The sequence below is a fragment of the Nerophis lumbriciformis genome, linkage group LG01 (assembly GCF_033978685.3).
Source record: "Nerophis lumbriciformis linkage group LG01, RoL_Nlum_v2.1, whole genome shotgun sequence".
In the NCBI taxonomy this organism is placed as follows: Eukaryota; Metazoa; Chordata; class Actinopteri; order Syngnathiformes; family Syngnathidae; genus Nerophis; species Nerophis lumbriciformis.
The window spans coordinates 30,005,746-30,026,738 of record NC_084548.2 but is presented as its reverse complement, the minus strand read 5'-3'; the positions used below and the strand labels follow the sequence as shown (position 1 = coordinate 30,026,738).

Below are 20,993 nucleotides of genomic sequence, written 5' to 3'. Positions count from 1 at the left end.
TTGGCAACTGGTTGATGATTCAACATTCTCTTACACACACTTTATGGCAGTTACATTGAACCTTATGTTACCATGGAGACCAAGCATGCCAGGTTGGAAGACATCCGCTTTAATGTACAGAAAAGCTACTATACCAGTGACGTGCAGTCAGGGGAGGCAGGTCACCTGCCATCATGGAAAGAAAAAAAAATGTAAAAAGAAAAAAAATTAATTAAATTGTTATATGTATCTAGTGATTATACTATAAAGTTATTTTCCATTTAACTTCACCAGTTTTAGATTATTTTTATTCAAAATCGCTGAATTTTCACATTTGCCGTTCAAATACTGAGAAGAGACTTGTGGTGATCAGCAGCCAGTTGAGCCTCACCATGGATTGCGCAATAACTAGGCTAACTGCTGGCCTGCTGTGCAGTGAGACCGTATTGCTATATGAATTATATTATACATTTCCATAGTTTAGTTAACTGAGGTATATAATGTACAGTGTATTTTGTCAACAACTGTATGTGTGTAACGTATTTCTTGTGCTGAGCAATCATAAAACGGCTGCGAAGACGCACTGTGTGAGGCTCGCAGTAATCCCGCCTCATGGTGGTAGAGGGCGCTAGTGATCCCAGGGAACATTTTTGCGACTACTTGGCTGCAGAATAAGTGACAACAAGCAGCAACAGTTAGCGACCGTTTATTTTTTCCTCTCGCCTGGACTTTTAACATGGAGGATTACATATCTAAAATAAAACAGTTTTCTAAACTGGACTTTCAATCGAAGCAGGAGGTAATAATTAAAGGAAGATCTCCATCGAGACAGAGAGACTTTTAAAATTGAAGAAAGATAAGGAAGACTTCTATAAACAAGTTATCTATGCTTTTGTTCAGAAGGAGCAGCGCATGGACTTCATTTATAAGTAAAGGTAAGACCATAATAATGTTTTTTTTTATTAAATGTGCTTTTTTGTGTGCTACAGTTTGTATGTGTAAAGTTAAAGTTAAGTTAAAGCACCAATGATTGTCACACACACTAGGTGTGGTGAAATTTGTCCTCTGCATTTGACCCATCCCCTTGATCACCCCCTGGGAGGTGAGGGGTGCAGCGGGCAGCAGCGGCGCCTCGCCAGGGAATCATTTTTGGTGATTTAACCCCCAATTCCAACCCTTGATGCTGAGTGCCAAGCAGGGAAGAATGCTGTTATGAGCTTTTAAACATAACCCGTTAACTGCTGCCAATCAAATGGTGAATAAGATACTCTTTAGGGTTCATATGTTTGTAAATCTGACTGTGATAAAGTCAGTGCCTCACCAGCCATCAACCTCACCGCACGTCACTGTACTATACAGAGGTTTGATGCAAGCGTTGTGTGATATCAACAAAAGGCACATACAAGGTGAAGTCTGGCAGACAAACAATGTGCTAGTATTGATCTTCTTTTTGGCAAGGACTCCATCTTAGATTGGAGCTGTTTGAGTTGCATGCAGAGACTGAGTGAGTGTGACAGGGTGAGTCCTTTGGCACAAAACATTTTCATCTGTGCGTCAAGAGAATAAACCACATATTCCGTTTTAGCTAAAGAATAGTGTTGGTCAGCATTAGAAGAACTACTGATAAGTTGATGAATTTGAGCTGGAAGAAAGGTTCGATGCACACATACTACAGCTGTTGATTGATCCCACAATTTCTTTTGAAATCTGCAAACTACCAATTTAACTGGCTCGTTTAAGTGCCAAGCAGTTTGTCACATATTTGTGAAAATGTATTCTGATCCTGAAATAATCATACATGTCGAGATGGGTTGACTGGTAGAGATGATAACATACTGATTTAACCTTTCACCTATACTACACTGAACATTCTGTTATTTTGTTAAGGAACGACAATGCTGGATCATCACAAAAAATGTGCGTTTTGTAGACCACTAAGGTTTGCATGTAATAAATAAAACAAGTGCAAACTTCATAGCGCACGCAATACTGATCTACTAAGCTCATGTGCCGACGATTGTGTCTCTTAAATGAGCAAATGAAGAGGACAATCCATTTAGCGTGTCTGTCTTTATGTACATGTAAAATATATGCTGATTATCAGAACACCCACAATACTGGGAAGGGAAGATGCAAATATAATCATTATGCACTGGCAATGTGATTTATCAAGACTGAAACTGTTATGTGGCCACTGTTTTGAGTCTATATTTAGCGTGATTAAAATCTGGTTTCATTTGCAATCTGGGAACGCCTCCAGAATCAAACATTTTGCAGACTCAAGAAACAGGTTATAAAAGTGACTGTGGAGCAAAATGTATGCAACATTTACACCGAAGCATATCCAATACATATTATCTAGATCACAAGGAAGTGTTTTAAATATAGATTAAAATCATCAAAGATCCCCTTAGGGGAACTGTACTTTTTTTTGTAGTTTTGCCAATTGTTTTTTATTCTTATTTTTTTTTAAAGAATTTTAAAGATGCTTGCAAGATGTGGCTAATGGAAGTCACCATTGTAGCCTTGAAAGTCCCCTCCATCAACATTTTATATACACGCTGCAAGTACATATATAATGTAGTAACATACCTATTCATAACAATATGTACAATATTTACCGTATTTTTGTCATTTTAAGCAATACCGGGAATTATTTCCTCAGCGCACTTACGCCTTCCGGCAACAAATGCGACTGTGTTCTAATCATGGCAGACTTGGTAAAAGACAACGAAGACGACTATTTTTGAACAAATGAGGATTCACAACCTTGTCTTTTTGAAGCTGAATATACAGAGGATGAACTGCTGCTTATAGAAACGAGCATGGACAGAGGGTGAAACGTAGGAACAGAAGGAAGCCGAGAGAGTCACTGGCGTGATTTGACGTCGCAAATGTGGAACCTATGCTATAAATGGCGTGCTCACCCAAAATCTACTGAAAAAACGTCCCCGGCCAGCCTGACTAAACAGGGAACTGTCCATCGAGTGAGTCACTATAACATTGATCATGATACATGCTTGTTATTACATCTACAGTAAATACGCTGTAGAGCTAGCTGTGTACAAACAAAACATGAAATGTGGGCTAATACTTACACATACTGTAATATTATATCATATCATATCATGTTTTTCAGTCAGTATAGCATTGGGTTGCGCATTACAAATTCAAAAGCCATTCATCTGCTGACGCAGAAGCTATAGCTTACTTCTTACCATAGCTAGCTTGCGGCTAATGCCGTAGCAAGGCGATGTCTTACTATGCTAGAAAAATAGCTCTTCGGTGTTCGCTCTTACAATAACAAACTCGCTACAGCTTAGTTATTATACAAGTAACGGAACGTAAATTAAGTATTGTTGGCGTTATTTTGCTGCATTTTCAAAGTGATTTAAAGGTAGAATTGATTTCTCCCATCAGCTGCATTGCCAGCCACTGAGAACGAGCAGATTATTACAAGTTAGAAAAAAAAACACTTTTGTCTTCTTGTGTCTCATAAGGATAATGAACGATGGGCAAAACTCCAAAAAAAAAAGAGTGCAGTTCCCCCTTAAGGAGTTTTTTTATTTCATAAACACTTTTTGCAATATGTATTTTCTCCAGACACACGATCACAATATCGGTGCCTCCCTGAGCGCACCTTCACAGTGCTAAAAATAGCTTACGTTGTCTAGACTGCACTTCTACCTTTCAATCACTCAGATAAGGTACGTTGTTTATATGATATTTAAACAACTGCACGGGTTGTGTTTCCATGATGCCAGTGAGTATACACGTGAAATCCTCATTTAAATATGGCATTTTGCACCACTTTTGCTCTTGTTATCAATTTTACATGCAGTCTTAGATCACCTGCAACACCCCCACTAAAAGTACACACTTTTTTTCTTTTTTTATTTATTTTTTTACTTTGAGCACAGCTCATTTAGCGCTTGTTATTTGGATCTCAGTAGATCAGGCTGCTGGAATATTAATCAAATTTTAATCACGATTTCGATTTTGGTCTGTCACGATAGTAAAACTATTACAATCGGAAAAAAAATAAAAATAAAGATCTGTACAACGTGCATGCAAATTCTTAAGTTTCTAACAGTAAAACGGATGAACGGTGTATGAGTGAAAAAAAGAGCACGGCTGCTAAAGGTTTGGGATGTCACCTTTGCTGCTACTTTTTATTTGACACAGCTCTAGTATGTCTAATCCATATTCACTAAACTCAACAAAAAAAGTTAAGCATTTATGCGTTAACGTAACCACGGACAGAGTCACAGAATTGGTCAATAAAAAAGGAATCCACTGTTGAATGCAGAATACCAGGGAAATGGACATAAATGTGAGTGAAATTCTGTCATTGTGAGGAGAAATAATTTATCATCCATCCCTGAAACAATCAATTGCCCTGTCCTAAACTAAACAATGTTGAGACGGCCAAGTTCAAACACAGACTAAACTACGAAGCTAAAGCTAGCAAGAACAATACATACACCCACAACACATCTCATCTGGACTGGAGCCTGCAGTGCCCGAGACTGGAAGTCTCTGCAGAGAGTGGTGAGTACGGCGGAAAACTGCAGAGACTCCTCCCACCCCCGCCAAGGACAGTTGTCACTGCTGGACTCCAGAAAGAGGTTCCGCAGCCTCCGTAACAGAACCTCCAGGTTCTGTAACAGCTTCTTCCCTCAGGCCATAAGGCTCTTGAACGCATCATAATAATTCCCTCAATTCCCCCCAAATACGAATTAACTCGCTGGAATATAAAGACAATATAACATACATCCATAAACGTGGATGCATATGCAAAAGTGCAATATATTTATCTGTACAGTAACCTATTTATTTATATCTGCAACTTATTGCTCTTTTATCCTGCACTACAATGAGCTAATGCAACAAAATGTTGTTCTTATCTGAACTTTAAAGTTCAAATGTGAATGACAATAAAAGGAAGTCTAAGTCTATCTGACTGTAAAATCAAAGTACAAACAGGACAGCAGTCAAACTTGAGAGATTCTTTGTGGAGGGGGGCGTGGCCTGCGGGCCTGCCGCGGAACGGGGTGTGCAAGGACCGGCCTCGAAGACAGCGACAGGTGAGTAGGTGGGCCTTGTTATCTAATCACCTGTCGCCTTTATTAGCAGCAGTCAGACGAGACACGGGGTTGGAGTTGTGAGCTGGAGACAGAGCGAGAGACACACGCCTAAAACAGACTGCTGAAAAGCAATCCAGACCGTTGTGGCAAAATAAAAAGACTGTATTCAAACTGTCTACCGGGCTCACGGAAGACCTTTCGAACTCAGGAGAACCCTCACGGCAAAGAGACGTTTACACTCTTTTTTATCTTTAAACAGCTTCAAGTCGTCTCTACACGGCAAGCTCAGAACACGCTGTGCACAACATTCAGTCTAACTGTGCTAACGAATTAAGGGTTGCAAAAAAGTACCTTACAAAGGCATAATTCACCTAATTATTGATATATTTACACAAATATTACGCTTTGACTTAAAATACTAGTCAAAATTGTCCAAAGATGTGTTAAACCAAAAATGTGAGGACTTTTGCATGCAATTAACAAACATTTTATCTAACTTTATTTATGACACTAATAGCACACATTCTACTGCAATAAAATAAGCGTAGACGATAAAAAATGGTATAAAAAAAAAAATTAAACGGAAAAACTGAATTAAATTTTTTCATATTCCTATTGTTGTTACTATTTTTTTTACTTGTTTATTTGTTACTTATTCATACCCAATTGTTCTTTTCAGTTATGTTTAAAGTTGCGTTTTGGTGGTACAATAAATATTCATGTTTTCAAATGAGTAAATAATAGTGGTATTAATCTAGATTTCAATATCAATCAGAATAATCCTGATTATTATTGTTGCCATATATGTCAGGCCCTAAATGTACTGAAACTTTAAACTCACCAATCACTTCAGCTAACTCAGTCATCTTGGTGCTGTACTGTTTTTGCCTTGACATAAGTGATAGAAAATGGATGGATATTCATATTACACCAAATTATCATTGCTCTAAAACACTTGTACCCTACGCGGGCTCCATCTAGCGATACACCAATTAATCACTTGATTAAAGTACAGTGTTTTATTTTCCTATATTTAAACAGTGTTACTGTTCAAACTGTGTGTAATGTTACAGTGGCCAAAATATATTTTTTAAATAAAAAATTTTCCTTGTTTTTAATGAATATTTAGGCCTAGTATGCTGCTGTTTTTTCATGTGGGTCATTATGGTGGTACTTGGGTAACCAATTATTTTCCAAGGTGGTACTTTGTGAAACAAGTTTGAGAACCACTGGTTTGGGTAAACTACCTACTGGTGGCACAGTGCACCACATGCTGCAGCCCCTGTGTGCCATGACAAGAACTAATCCATTGTCAGAAGGACTTTATCTCATTGGGAACATGAAAGCACGTGTCTTTTATGTATGCGCCATACATTTGCTGCACATACAGTTCCTCATAAATAAGTCAGGCAGTGCATGGATGTAAACTTAATGTGCATGACAGGTGCATGATGTTCATCGTGATTGATCATGGAGGGTGCACATCCTGCCTTTTGTGTAATTGTATATATTGTGACAGAAATGGTATGTCTGGAAAAAAGTATATTGCATCCTGCATATGCTTGTTAAACTGAATGAATAAATTACATTGCACATGAGCATCACACATCATGCATACAGTATGACTCTTAGATGGAAGTGTTAAACAGTGATTGATGACATTAACCAGAGCTTCTAAATAGTGAAAGCTTCTACTTCATCTTGCCCACTCTATTAAAGCTACTTTCAACCCTTTGTTACACAATATTCAATGCATAACTCACTAACACAACTGTGCCACCTTTTGCCATCAATAAAACTGTCACCCACAAGCAGTTTTCTGATGTTTAAAAGCACTCAGCAGGGCACTGTTGTCATTAAACATACTGCACATAAATAGGTCATATTTAGCTGCACACTGGATTTTTTTAAAATAGCAAATCCCTACACTTGCACATCCATTTAGTGAGTCTGTCTACAGCTGCTTAAAGAGGTCTCAGCAGGGTAACTTCAATCCATTAGTGCAGTTGTTTTTATGGAAACGCTTCCAAATTCTTTGAAGGCACTTGGTAAAGTAAAGTGGAGACACTTTTACTTTTTTTAATGGTACTTTAACAGCTAACATAGGGTAAGGAATTATAGTTTTCACTACAACAGAAAGCAAAGAGCAGCACTAAAGTAAATCAACCCCGCCCACCTCAACTTCCCCCCCACCCCCCAGTCCTAATAAAAATGCTTAGCTTTTGTGTTAGTTATTAATTTTTTTTTTTAAACAGATATATATAAAAAACTGCAGTCTGCTGACAGGTCTTTTTCCAATAAATACAATTCTACCGATGTTAAAACCAATATACTGTAGTTCATATGCTGTTGCAGTGCGATTAATTATTCAGATCAGATTAATCATATTTTTGAATTTTGATTCATTACAATTAATCTCAGCCATTTACTTTTTAAATTATATCTCAACTCTGTACACTGCTGCTGGAATTTGTATTTTCTTGAGGGAACTCTCCTGAGGGAATCAATAAAATACTATCTATCTATCTATAAAAACGTTGCTGAACTTATCGGTGGTACTTTTTCAACAACTTTTCCGCAGGTATACTCTACCATCACAAGTGCCTCAAAGGGTTTCACAAACCACAAGGACATCTCCTGATCTAAACCCACATCGGGCAAAGAAAAACTCCAAACCCCCAAGCTCGTAAAAAGAAGAAACCTTGGGAAGGGGCCGCAGATGTGTGGACCCCCCTCATGGGTGACCGGTAGTGATGGGTTGATGAGGCCTCATGAAGCGTTTCGACACATTGCAAAACTGTATTGATACTGTGTCGATACTGTGTCACTAAATACTGACATCTGCTGGACATTAAAAATCCCTACAGGCAACCTATGGACCGACTCAACTGACACTGATTTTATGACTTAGTACAGTGGTTCTCAAATGGGGGTACGCGTACCCCTGGGGGTACTTGAAGGTATGCCAAGGGGTACGTGAGATTTTTAAAACATATTCTAAAAATAGCAACAATTCAAAAATCCTTTATAAATATATTTATTGAATAATACTTCAACAAAATATGAATGTAAGTTCATAAACTCCGTGAAGCACAAGCTCAGGTTTGTCACTAAAATGTCTGTCAAAAAGAACTGTGAAAAGAAATGCGACAATGCAATATTCAGTGTTGACAGCTAGATTTTTTGTGGACATGTTCCATAAATATTGATGTTAAAGATTTTTTTTTTTTTGTGAAGAAATGTTTAGAATTAAGTTCATGAATCCAGATGGAGCTCTAATACAATCCCCAAAGAGGGCACTTTAAGTTGATTATTACTTCTAGGTGTAGAAATCTTTACTTATAATTGAATCACTTGTTTATTTTTTCAACAAGTTTTTAGCTATTTTTATATCTTTTTTTCCCAAATAGTTCAAGAAAGACAACTACAAATGAGCAATATTTTGCACTGTTATACAATTGAATAAATCAGAAACTGATGACATAGTGCTGTATTTTACTTCATCTTTTTTTTTTCAACCAAAAATGCTTTGCTCTGATTAGGTGGTACTTGAATTAAAAAAAAATTCACAGGGGGTACATTGCTGAAAAAAGGTTGAGAACCGCTGACCTAGTATATACAATAATATAAACCAAGTCATTGTATTTCATTTAGGAGTATTTCATAACTTCATTTAAATAAAAATATATTTTTTGTCTTTTTTAGATACAGTCAATAAATAATGTGAACATGTATCATAACATGGAAATCTAAGAGAACGTGTTGTGAATGAGGATGCTTGTGGACCTGGAAATTATTATTATTTTTTTTTTTACACATTTTTATTTTTTTAAAAAAACAGTTTTTCCAACGTATTCAATTTTAGACGCTTTCTCTTCTTAGTTATTATTTCTCCGGCTGTAGAAAAGACACGCTCACAGGGCACAGAGGAGGCGTCAGTGCGACACAGTTCGCGTATCGGTCACGTGACCAAAACAGCTCACGATCGGTCACGTGACTTTCTAAAAGCGGTACGCGCACCGACACAGGGTTTCGCTCTATGAGTTTGACGCATGCGCCAATGCATCGGTGTTGCCGGACCCATCACTAGTGACCGGCTACAATGAATGCCAAGAGGTTACAATTATTGCTAGAGATGTCCGATAATATCAGCCTGCCGATATTATCGGCCGATAAATGCGTTAAAATGTAATATCGGAAATTATCGGTATCGTTTTTTTTATTATCGGTATCGTTTTTTTAAAATTGTATTTTATTTTATTTATTTTTTTATTAAATCAATATAAAAAAACACAAGATACACTTACAAATGGTGCACCAACCCAAAAAACCTTCACACTCATTCACACAAAAGGGTTGTTTCTTTCTGTTATTAATATTCTGGTTCCTACATTATATATCAATATATATCAATACAGTCTGCAAGGGATACAGTCCGTAAGCACACATGATTGTGCGTGCTGCTGGTCCACTAATAGTACTAAACTTTAACAGTTAATTGTACTCATTTTCATTAATTACTAGTTTCTATGTAACTGTTTTTATGTTGTTTTACTTTCTTTTTTATTCAAGAAAATGTTTTTAATTTATTTATCTTATTTTATTAATTTTTTTCAAAAGTACCTTATCTTCACCATACCTGGTTGTCCAAATTAGGCATAAAAATGTGTTAATTCCACGACTGCATATATCGGTTGATATCGGTATCGGTTGATATTGGTATCGGTAATCAAAGAGTTGGACCATATCGGATATCGGCAAAAAGCCATTATCGGACATCCCTAATTATTGCATTATTACATTCATAATGATGTGTATTGTGTAGGAAATTAAAGTCTCCGTCTCGAAAAATCAAAATAGAAACATTACATACTGTTACACTCCTACTTGGCTGTGTAGGACTTATTCTGCAAGGCTCACCCTTTAAAAGCTGACATGGAAAACATGATATCTTAGATTCCACTCACATCATATGAAAGAAAACAACAACAACAAAAAGATCCTAATCCTTGTGGATAATTTGCTGATTCACCAGGCAGATAATTATTCTTGGCTAGAACAGAGAGCCACTCAGACAGAAAATAAATTATAGATAGTGGATAGAAAGGCCAAAGTCTCAGAGTGGGTCTAAAAATGCAAGAAACGTAATGATGCCAAATATGACCTCTTTGACCCCAATCAGTGGTGGCCTAAACAAAACAATATCTGTGTTACAAAATATTCAATAATCTTTAAGAATTCTGGTCGGACATGGTTAGAATTGTTATTTGGTTACATGTGCTACCAGTAGTGTGCCGTCAGGGCCAGCAAGGCCTTCTCTGCTGGCCTAACATAACCAGAAATCATGATCATACTTAAATACAAAAGTAATTTTTTATTTACTTTCCTTAAATATCTAAAAGTATCCATATTCTCTTCATGTCATATTATGCTCCTTCCAGCGCTGTTGTTTTTAGTTTATAGAGTTTTTATCCAATCAGAACTCTGCTATCTTATGTTGCCATGCTGTACCAAATCTGCCTAGCGCCTTCAGAATCAACAATGGGGCGTCTGTGCACTGTAAGTGAACGGGGACATACAGTGACAGACAGTTGTGATAGCCAATCAGATCACGAGTTGTTGTCAGTAAGGCCTTCTAGATGGCCTAAGGCAGATATATAGTGATGTTATGAGCTAGGTAACATAGAACTCCATTACCCAGCATGCCACAGTAGTAAAGAGCATGCGCAGTAGCCTCGTTTAGGTTGTTGAATGTGTGCAGCGGATGAGCACGCTATGGGGTAAACTTTAAGAAGTCAGCCAACACGCTTGTAATTAGAGATGTCCGATAATATCAGTGGTACGACCTCTACTTAAAAAACCAAGCCTCAACCCCTCTCTCCTCTCTAACCTCAGACCTATCTCTAATCTTCCATACATTTCCAAAATATTAGAGAAGGTTGTCTACAGTCAGTTGTTGCCCTTTTTAGAGGATAATGGTATCACTGAGCTGTTCCAGTCCGGTTTTAAAGCCCTCCACAGCACAGAGTCAGCGCTTCTAAAAGTTTTTAACGATATCCTCCTGTCAACTGAGTCTGGTAAATATGTTGTCCTGGTGCTTTTAGATCTGTCTGCTGCGTTCAACACTGTCAACCACGCCACCTTAATCACTCGTCATGAGAACTGTGTGGGCACTAAGGGCGCCGCCCTCAACTGGTTCCGGTCGTACCTAACCGACAGGAGTTTTTGTGTAAAAGTAGACAGTTTTATGTCTTCCACAGCTCCTTTACGACATGGGGTCCCCCAGGGCTCAATCCTTGCCCCAATTTTATTTGCGCTTTACCTTCTCCCCCTTGGTTCTATTTTTAGGAAGTACAGTATTGCATTTCATTTTTATGCCGATGATTGCCAGATTTATTTTCCCATGGCACAAAATAACACGGTTCAACGTCTTATTGACTGCCTGCACGACATCAAAGTCTGGCTTTCAGCTAACTTCCTGAGCCTAAATGAAGACAAAACAGAAGTTATGTTGTTCGGTCCAAGTCGCTCTCCCTCCCCCAACGTTGACCTCGGCACTCTAACCCCGTATCTCAGCGACTGTGTCACAAACGTGGGGGTAAAGTTCGACTCAGATTTTAAATTCGAAAAACAAATCAGCAGCGTCGTTCAAAAAAGCTTTTATCAATTACGCCAAATAGCGAAAGTGAAACCGCTTCTATCAGGACATGATCTTGAGAAATTAATCCACGCCTTTATCTCGACTCGTCTTGACTACTGTAATGCCCTGTATGTTGGCATTAGCCAGGCCTCCCTCGCCCGCCTGCAGCTCGTGCAGAACTCTGCTGCTCGTCTGCTAACACAGACCCGCAGACGTGAGCACATCACCCCTATTTTAGCGTCCCTTCACTGGCTCCCTGTGCGTTATCGAATCAATTTTAAACTCCTTTTATTTGTTTTTAAATGTCTAAACAACCTCGCGCCAACCTATCTCTCCGACCTCCTTCAGCATTACTGCCCCACCCGATCCTTAAGATCAGCCGATCAGCTGCTGTTGACGGTCCCTGACACAAGGCTGAAGCTTAGAGGTGACAGAGCTTTCGCCGTTGCTGCTCCCAAGCTCTGGAACGACCTACCTCTGAGTGTTAGACAAGCCTCCTCTCTTCCTGTTTTTAAATCTCTCTTAAAAACATACTTTTAGTCCATGGCTTTTAACACTGAGTGATATCCATCCTGCAATGGCGCCCCACAATACACCTGCTGTGAACCTGTTTTTATGTTTTTATTTATTCTATTTTATTTATTTATTTTTTATCGTGTTCTGTTTGTGTTGTGTTGTGTTTGCTCGGTACTCGTTTTATCTTTTAACCTGCCCATTGTACAACACTTTGGCTACCCCTGTGGTAAATTTTAAATGTGCTTTATAAATAAAGTTGATTTGATTTGATTTGATTATCGGCAGGCCGATATTATCGGCCGATAAATGCGTTAAAATGTAATATCGGAAATTATCGGTATCGGTTTTTTATTATCTGTATCGTTGTTGTTGTTTTTTTGTTTTTTTTATTAAATCAACATAAAAAACACAAGATACACTTACAATTAGTGCACCAACCAAAAAAACCTCCCTCCCTCATTCCCACTCATTCACACAAAAGGGTTGTTTCTTTCTGTTATTAATATTCTGGTTCCTACATTATATATCAATATATATCAATACAGTCTGCACACAGTCCGTAAGCACACATGATTGTGTGTGCTGCTGGTCCACTAATAGTACTAACCTTTAACAGTTAATTTTACTAATTTTCATTAATTACTAGTTTCTATGTAACTGTTTTTATATTGTTTTACTTTCTTTTTTATTCAAGAAAATGTTTTTAATTTATTTATCTTATTTTATTTTATTAATTTTTTTTTAAAGTACCTTATCTTCACCATACCTGGTTGTCCAAATTTGGCATAATAATGTGTTAATTTCACGACTGTATATATCGGTTGATATCGGTATCGGTTGATATCGGTATCGGTAATTAAAGAGTTGGACAATATCGGAATATCGGATATCGGCAAAAAGCCATTATCGGACATCCCTACTTGCAATAATATAATATTATTATATATATATATATAGTATAACATAATGTTATATATATATATATATATATATATATATATATATATATATATATATATATATATATATATATAGTATAACATAATCACTTGTAACAGTAAATCTATATGAATATACTGTAAACCAGTGACTTGCGGTGAGGTTGATGGCTGGTGAGGCACTGACTTCATCACAGTCAGATTTACAAACATATGAACCCTAAAGAGTATCTTATTCACCATTTGATTGGCAGCAGTTAACGGGTTATGTTTAAAAGCTCATACCAGCATTCTTCCCTGCTTGGCACTCAGCATCAAGGGTTGGAATTGGGGGTTAAATCACCAAAAATTATTCCCGGGCGCGGCGCCGCTGCTGCCCACTGCTCCCCTCACCTCCCAGGGGGTGATCAAGGGATGGGTCAAATGCAGAGGACAAATTTCACCACACCTCGTGTGTTTTACAATAATTGGTACTTTAACTTTACACATACAAACTGTAGCACACAAAAAAGCACATTTAATAAAAAAAAACGTTATTATGGTCTTACCTTTATGTAATATATTGGGTTGGAGGCAATAACCAGGCGAGGTGATGAAGTACATCTCTTTACTGTAGACTTCAGAACAGACTCAACACACTTGACGTCAGGTGCGCAACACCACGTAAATCGTTGGCCAACGAAAAAGTAACCACATTACGCTATAGCCAACATTAACCAGGAGATGGCAACAGACAAACATAGATCACTCTATTACATTCCTTCCCTTTTAGAAATGTGGAAGTTACTCAAAAGAAATAAACAACCCAACCAAAAAATGCAGCAGCTCAATAAGAAGCCAAAAAGTGCAAAAACAATAATGTTCGTGTTGGAGGAGTTGTGAATGAATGAAATATAAAATCCGTGCTGCATTCTGCAGGTGTACCTAATGTTGTGGCCCTGCAGTCATTCACAACTCCTCCAACACGAACATTATTGTTTTTGCACTTTTTGGCTTCTTATTAAATAACTTTTTTAAATAGATTCAATCTTGCACGTGGAAAGTTTAAGTGTGGGCTTTAGTTGATATAACACTCCCGTCAGGGGGTGCATTCTACGGCGGGAGTACATTCTCTACCACCAGGAGGCGGGATTACTGCGAGCCTCACACAGTGCGTCTTCGCAGCAGTTTTATGATCGCTCAGCACAAGAAATACGTTACACACATACAGTTGTTGACAAAATACACTGTACATTATATACCTCAGCTAACTAAACTATGGAAATGTATAATATAATTCATATAGCAATACGGTCTCACTGCACAGCAGGCCATCAGTTAGCCGAGTCCGCAATCCATGTTGAGGCACAACTGAGTGACGTGCCTCAACTGGCTGCTGATCACCGCACCGTCTCTTCTCAGTATTTGAACAGCAAATGTGAAAATTCAGCGATTTTATATAAAAATAATCTAAAACTGGTGAAGTTAAATGGAAAATAACTTTATAGTATAATCACTGGATACATTTAACAATTTAATTTTTTTTTTTTCTTTTTACATTTTTTTTCTTTCCATGATGGCAGGTGAAGCCCCGTGTGCAAAGTGGATTGTGTCTGCTAAGTGAACAGGATAAGGCGTGCAATCCATTTTGCGCCTCAGTCTTCATTACTATGCAAAATATATGCTGATCATCAAAACACCCACCCTACTGGGAGGAGAAAATAAAAAGATAATTATGTGAGCCATTTGTCAACACTCATCACTGTTTTGCAAGCACTATTTTGTGTTTTATTTAGCAAGTGTCAGAAGGACAAGCAAACTGACAGTTACACACACGGCTACAGGGTTAGTGCTTGCGCTGCACAGACAGACGATGGACAGAGAATCCTCCTTTCTACGTGTGTGTGTCAACATTTTTGGTGGCCGGAAATAACTAATATTAGACATATCATCTATTCAGCAATTTAATTTGATAATTTTTATCGTTACTGGATGACTTATGCGCCTAATTAAAACAAATTCAATCGATGTGTTTCGGTGTCTGCTTGCAATTTTTTTTTAATGTAGTTAAAAAGACGTCTTCCGTTACGCAATTTCTTGCTTATGAGTCATTCCAGACGCACAAATGCGCTGGTGATGCAATCCACAGCCTCGCGCACAGAATTAAGTGTCAGTGTGCATATGTTTCTGTTGTATAGACTGCGATTCACAAAAGGTGTTACAGATTATAGATGTGTGCTGCTGGTTCAACACATCGCAAACAGGTAGGAGTATGATAACATGAATGTGCAGAAAATTATCGTCTGTTTCCGTGGTAAAAATCCTGATTTAAATAAAGCAGTCTGCACCACTTTTCAATTGCACACACAGTGTCAGTAGGTCACACGCAACAAGCCAACTAATAGTACACGCTATTTTTGCACACGCTGTTTAGCGCGTGGTATTTGAATCAACCTTTTGTATGGCAGCGCCGGGCAAAGGGCAACTCGGGGGACTGGGTGGGTGTATAAGTGTGACTCCTGTATTTCCTAATAAAAAAACCTTATTAATGCTTAATAAAACATACCAGGCCCTAAATCAGGCTTCATGTGTTTTACTAACGAAGTGGTGCATAACTTGCTTTGAAATCGTAAGTCAACATAACCAGAAGATATTTAAAAGTTTTTTTTTGATAACCCTACCAAAAATGCTGGCAACATCTTGTTGCATGATCAAATAATATTATGGTGTAGAACAGGGGTCCCCAAACTTTTTGACTCGGGGGCCGCATTGGGTTAAAACAATTTGGCCAGGGGCCGGGCTGTATATATATATATATATATATGTATATATATATATATATATATATATCCATCCATCCATCCATCCATCCATCTTCTTCCGCTTATCCGAGGTCGGGTCGCGGGGGCAGCAGCCTAAGCAGGGAAGCCCAGACTTCCCGCTCCCCAGCCACTTCGTCCAGCTCTTCCTGTGGGACCCCGAGGCGTTCCCAGGCCAGACATAGTCTTCCCAACGTGTCCTGGGTCTTCCCCGCGGCCTCCTACCGGTCGGACGTGCCCTAAACACCTCCCTAGGGAGGCGTTCGGGTGGCATCCTGACCAGATGCCCGAACCACCTCATCTGGCTCCTCTCGATGTGGAGGAGCAGTGGCTTTACTTTGAGCTCCCCCCGGATGGCAGAGCTTCTCACCCTATCTCTAAGGGAGAGCCCCGCCACCCGGCGGAGGAAACTCATTTCGGCCGCTTGTACCCGTGATCTTGTCCTTTCGGTCATAACCCAAAGCTCATGACCATAGGTGAGGATGGGAACGTAGATCGACCGGTAAATTGAGAGCTTTGCCTTCCGGCTCAGCTCCTTCTTCACCACAACGGATCGATACAGCGTCCGCATTACTGAAGACGCCGCACCGATCCGCCTGTCGATCTCACGATCCACTCTTCCCTCACTCGTGAACAAGACTCCGAGGTACTTGAACTCCTCCACTTGGGGCAAGATCTCCTCCCCAACCCGGAGATGGCACTCCACCCTTTTCCGGGCGAGAACCATGGACTCGGACTTGGAGGTGTTGATTCTCATCCCAGTCGCTTCACACTCGGCTGCGAACCGATCCAGTGAGAGCTGAAGATCCTGGCCAGATGAAGCCATCAGGACCACATCATCTGCAAAAAGCAGAGACCTAATCCTGCAGCCACCAAACCAGATCCCCTCAACGCCTTGACTGCGCCTAGAAATTCTGTCCATAAAAGTTATGAACAGAATCGGTGACAAAGGGCAGCCTTGGCGGAGTCCAACCCTCACTGGAAACGTGTCCGACTTACTGCCAGCAATGCGGACCAAGCTCTGGCACTGAGCATACAGGGAGCGGACTGCCACAATCAGACAGTCCGAAACCCCATACTCTCTGAGCACTCCCCACAGGACCTCCCGAGGGACACGGTCGAATGCCTTCTCCAAGTCCACAAAACACATGTAGACTGGTTGGGCAAACTCCCATGCACCCTCAAGAACCCTGCCGAGAGTATAGAGCTGGTCCACAGTTCCACGACCAGGACGAAAACCACACGGTTCCTCCTGAATCCGAGGTTCGACTATCCGGCGTAGCCTCCTCTCCAGTACACCTGAATAGACCTTACCGGGAAGGCTGAGGAGTGTGATCCCACGATAGTTAGAGCACACCCTCCGGTTCCCCTTCTTAAAGAGAGGAACCACCACCCCGGTCTGCCAATCCAGAGGTACCGCCCCCGATGTCCACGCGATGCTGCAGAGTCTTGTCAACCAAGACAGCCCCACAGCATCCAGAGCCTTAAGGAACTCCGGGCGGATCTCATCTACCCCTGGGGCCTTGCCACCGAGGAGCTTTTTAACTACCTCAGCAACCTCAGCCCCAGAAATAGGAGAGCCCACCACAGACTCCCCAGGCACTGCTTCCTCATAGGAAGACGTGTTGGTGGGATTGAGGAGGTCTTCGAAGTATTCCCTCCACCGATCCACAACATCCGCAGTCGAGGTCAGCAGAACACCATCCTCGCCATACACTGTGTTGATAGTGCACTGCTTCCCCTTCCTGAGGCGGCGGATGGTGGTCCAGAATTGCTTCGAAGCCGTCCGGAAGTCGTTTTCCATGGCTTCCCCGAACTCCTCCCATGTTTGAGTTTTTGCCTCTGCGACCGCTGAAGCCGCACACCGCTTGGCCTGTCGGTACCTGTCCGCTGCCTCAGGAGTCCTATGAGCCAAAAGAACCCGATAGGACTCCTTCTTCAGCTTGACGGCATCCCTCACCGCCGGTGTCCACCAACGGGTTCTAGGATTACCGCCACGACAAGCACCAACTACCTTGCGGCCACAGCTCCAATCGGCCGCCTCGACAATAGAGGCGCGGAACATGGTCCATTCGGACTCAATGTCCAGCACCTCCCTCGTGACATGTTCAAAGTTCTTCCGGAGGTGGGAATTGAAACTCTCTCTGACAGGAGACTCTGCCAGACGTTCCCAGCAAACCCTCACAATGCGTTTGGGCCTGCCAGGTCTGTCCGGCATCCTCCCCCACCATCGCAGCCAACTCACCACCAGGTGGTGATCGGTAGAAAGCTCCGCCCCTCTCTTCACCCGAGTGTCCAAAACATGAGGCCGCAAATCCGATGACACAACTACAAAGTCGATCATGGAACTGCGGCCTAGGGTGTCCTGGTGCCAAGTGCACATATGGACACCCTTATGTTTGAACATGGTGTTCGTTATGGACAATCTGTGACGGGCACAAAAGTTCAATAACAAAACACCGCTCGGGTTCAGATCCGGGCAGCCATTCTTACCAATCACGCCTCTCCAGGTTTCACTGTCGTTGCCAACATGAGCATTGAAGTCCCCTAGTAGCACGAGGGAATCACCCGGGGGAGCACTCTCAAGTACTCCCTCGAGTGAATCCAAAAAGGGTGGGTACTCTGAGCTGCGGTTTGGCGCGTAAGCGCAAACCACAGTCAGGACCCGTTCCCCCACCCGAAGGCGGAGGGAAGCTACCCTCTCGTCCACCGGGTTGAACTCCAACATACAGGCTCTGAGCCGGGGGGGAAACAAGAATTGCCACCCCAGCCCGTCGCCTCTCACTGCCGGCAACGCCAGAGTGGAAGAGAGTCCAGCCCCTCTCGAGAGAACTGGTTCCAGAGCCCTTGCTGTGCGTCGAAGTGAGTCCGACTATATCTAGCCGGAACTTCTCCACTTCGCGCACTAGCTCAGGCTCCTTCCCCCCCAGCGAGGTGACGTTCCACGTCCCAAGAGCTAGCTTCTGTAGCCGAGGATCGGACCGCCAAGTGCCCTGCCTTCGGCTGCCGCCCAGCTCACATCGCACCCGACCTCTATGGCCCCTGCTATGGGTGGTGAGCCCATTGGAGGGGGGACCCACGTTGCCTCTTCGGGCTGTGCCCGGCCGGGCCCCATGGGGACAGGCCCGGCCACCAGGCGCTCGCCATCGTGCCCCACCTCCGGGCCTGGCTCCAGAGGGGGGCCCCGGTGACCCGCGTTCGGGCGAGGGAAATCTGGGTCCTTGTTTTTTATTTTTCATGGAGGTCTTCGAGCTGCTCTTTGTCTGATCCCTCACCTAGGACCAGTTTGTCTTGGGAGACCCTACCAGGGGGCATAAAGCCCCCGGACAACATAGCTCCTAGGATCATTGGGACACGCAAACTCCTCTACCACGTTAAGGTGGCAGCTCAGAGAGGAGTATATATATATATATATATATATTTATATTAGATATATATATATATATATATATATATATATATATATATATATATATATATATACACATTTTAGGGCTGTGAATCTATGGGTGTCCCACGATTCGATTCAATATCGATTCTTGGGGTCACGATTTAATTCAAAATCGATTTTTTTTTTTCAATTCAACACGATTCTCTATTCATTCAATACATAGGATTTCAGCAGGATCTACCCCAGTCTGCTGACATGCAAGCAGAGTAGTAGATTTTTGTAAAAAGCTTTTATAATTGTAAAGGACAATGTTTTATCAACTGATTGCAATAATGTAAATTTGTTTTAACTATTGAATGAACCAAAAACATGACTTATTTTATCTTTGTGAAAATATTGGACACAGTGTGTTGTCAAGCTTATGAGATGCGATGCAAGTGTAAACCACTGTGACACTATTGTTCTTTTTTTAATTTTTTTTTATAAATGTCTAATGATAATGTCAATGAGGGATTTTTAATCACTGCTATGTTGAAATTGTAACTAATATTGATACTGTTGTTGATAATATTCATTTTGTGTCTCCTCTCAATTGCTCTGTTTATTGCAGTTCTGAGTGTTGCTGAATTGGATTGCATTGTTATGGTATTGTTTTGTTGGATTGATTAATCAAAAAAATAAATCAAAAAAATAAATAGATTTTTTAAAAATGAGAATCAATTTTGAATCGCACAACGTGAGAATCGTGATTCGAATTCGAATCGATATTTTCCCACACCCCTAATATATATGTATAAATATATTAGATATATATAGCGCACTTTCCGCGCGCGCAATAATGTCACGTTATGAAATGCATTTTTAGACAATATGATTTTCCTAAGCGGCTAGGAGACACCGTGAGTAGCAAGCGGTACAAAGTGTATAAGAAAAGACAGAACATTTTTTTTTTTTTTTTTTTTAATACTTGTGACTTCGCGCGGGCCTGATTTTGGACGCTGGCTGGCAGAATCCAGCTCGCGGGCCGTAGTTTGGGGACCCCTGGTGTAGAACGTATGCAATTGCATGCAGTACATTTTTTTGTCCCAAGTGAAAGAACAAACACATTCATAGGCCACATAAAATGCGGTGGCAAGCCAGATCTGCCTCCATGAGTTTGACACTTGTAGTTTAAATGATATTCTGTTTGATCAGGATGACACTTAAAATAAAGAGTGATAATTGGTCTTAAGTAGGGATGTCCGATAATATCGGACTGCCGATATTATCGGCCGATAAATGCTTTAAAATGTAATATCGGAAAATATCGGTATCGGTTTCAAAAAGTAAAATTTATGACTTTTTAAAACGCCGCTGTGTACACGGACGTAGGAAGAAGTACAGAGCGCCAATAAACCTTGAAGGCACTGCCTTTGCGTGCCGGCCCAGTCACATAATATCTACGGCTTTTGACACACACACAAGTGAATGCAAGGCATACTTGATCAACAGCCATACAGGTCACACTGACGGTGGCCGTATAAACAACTTTAACACTGTTACAAATATGTGCCACACTGTGAACCCACACCAAACAAGAATGACAAACACATTTCGGGAGAACATTCGCACCGTAACAGAACAAAAACACAACACAACAAATAC

At 40.8% G+C, this 20,993-nt stretch overlaps 1 protein-coding gene across 6 annotated transcripts in view; it reads right to left on the bottom strand.

The window, feature by feature from the left end:
• The window catches only part of LOC133618558 (acid-sensing ion channel 1-like), a 156,990-nt gene that overhangs the window by 19,475 nt on the left and 116,522 nt on the right, over positions 1-20,993 (bottom strand). The gene's annotated exons all lie outside the window — the stretch shown is intronic.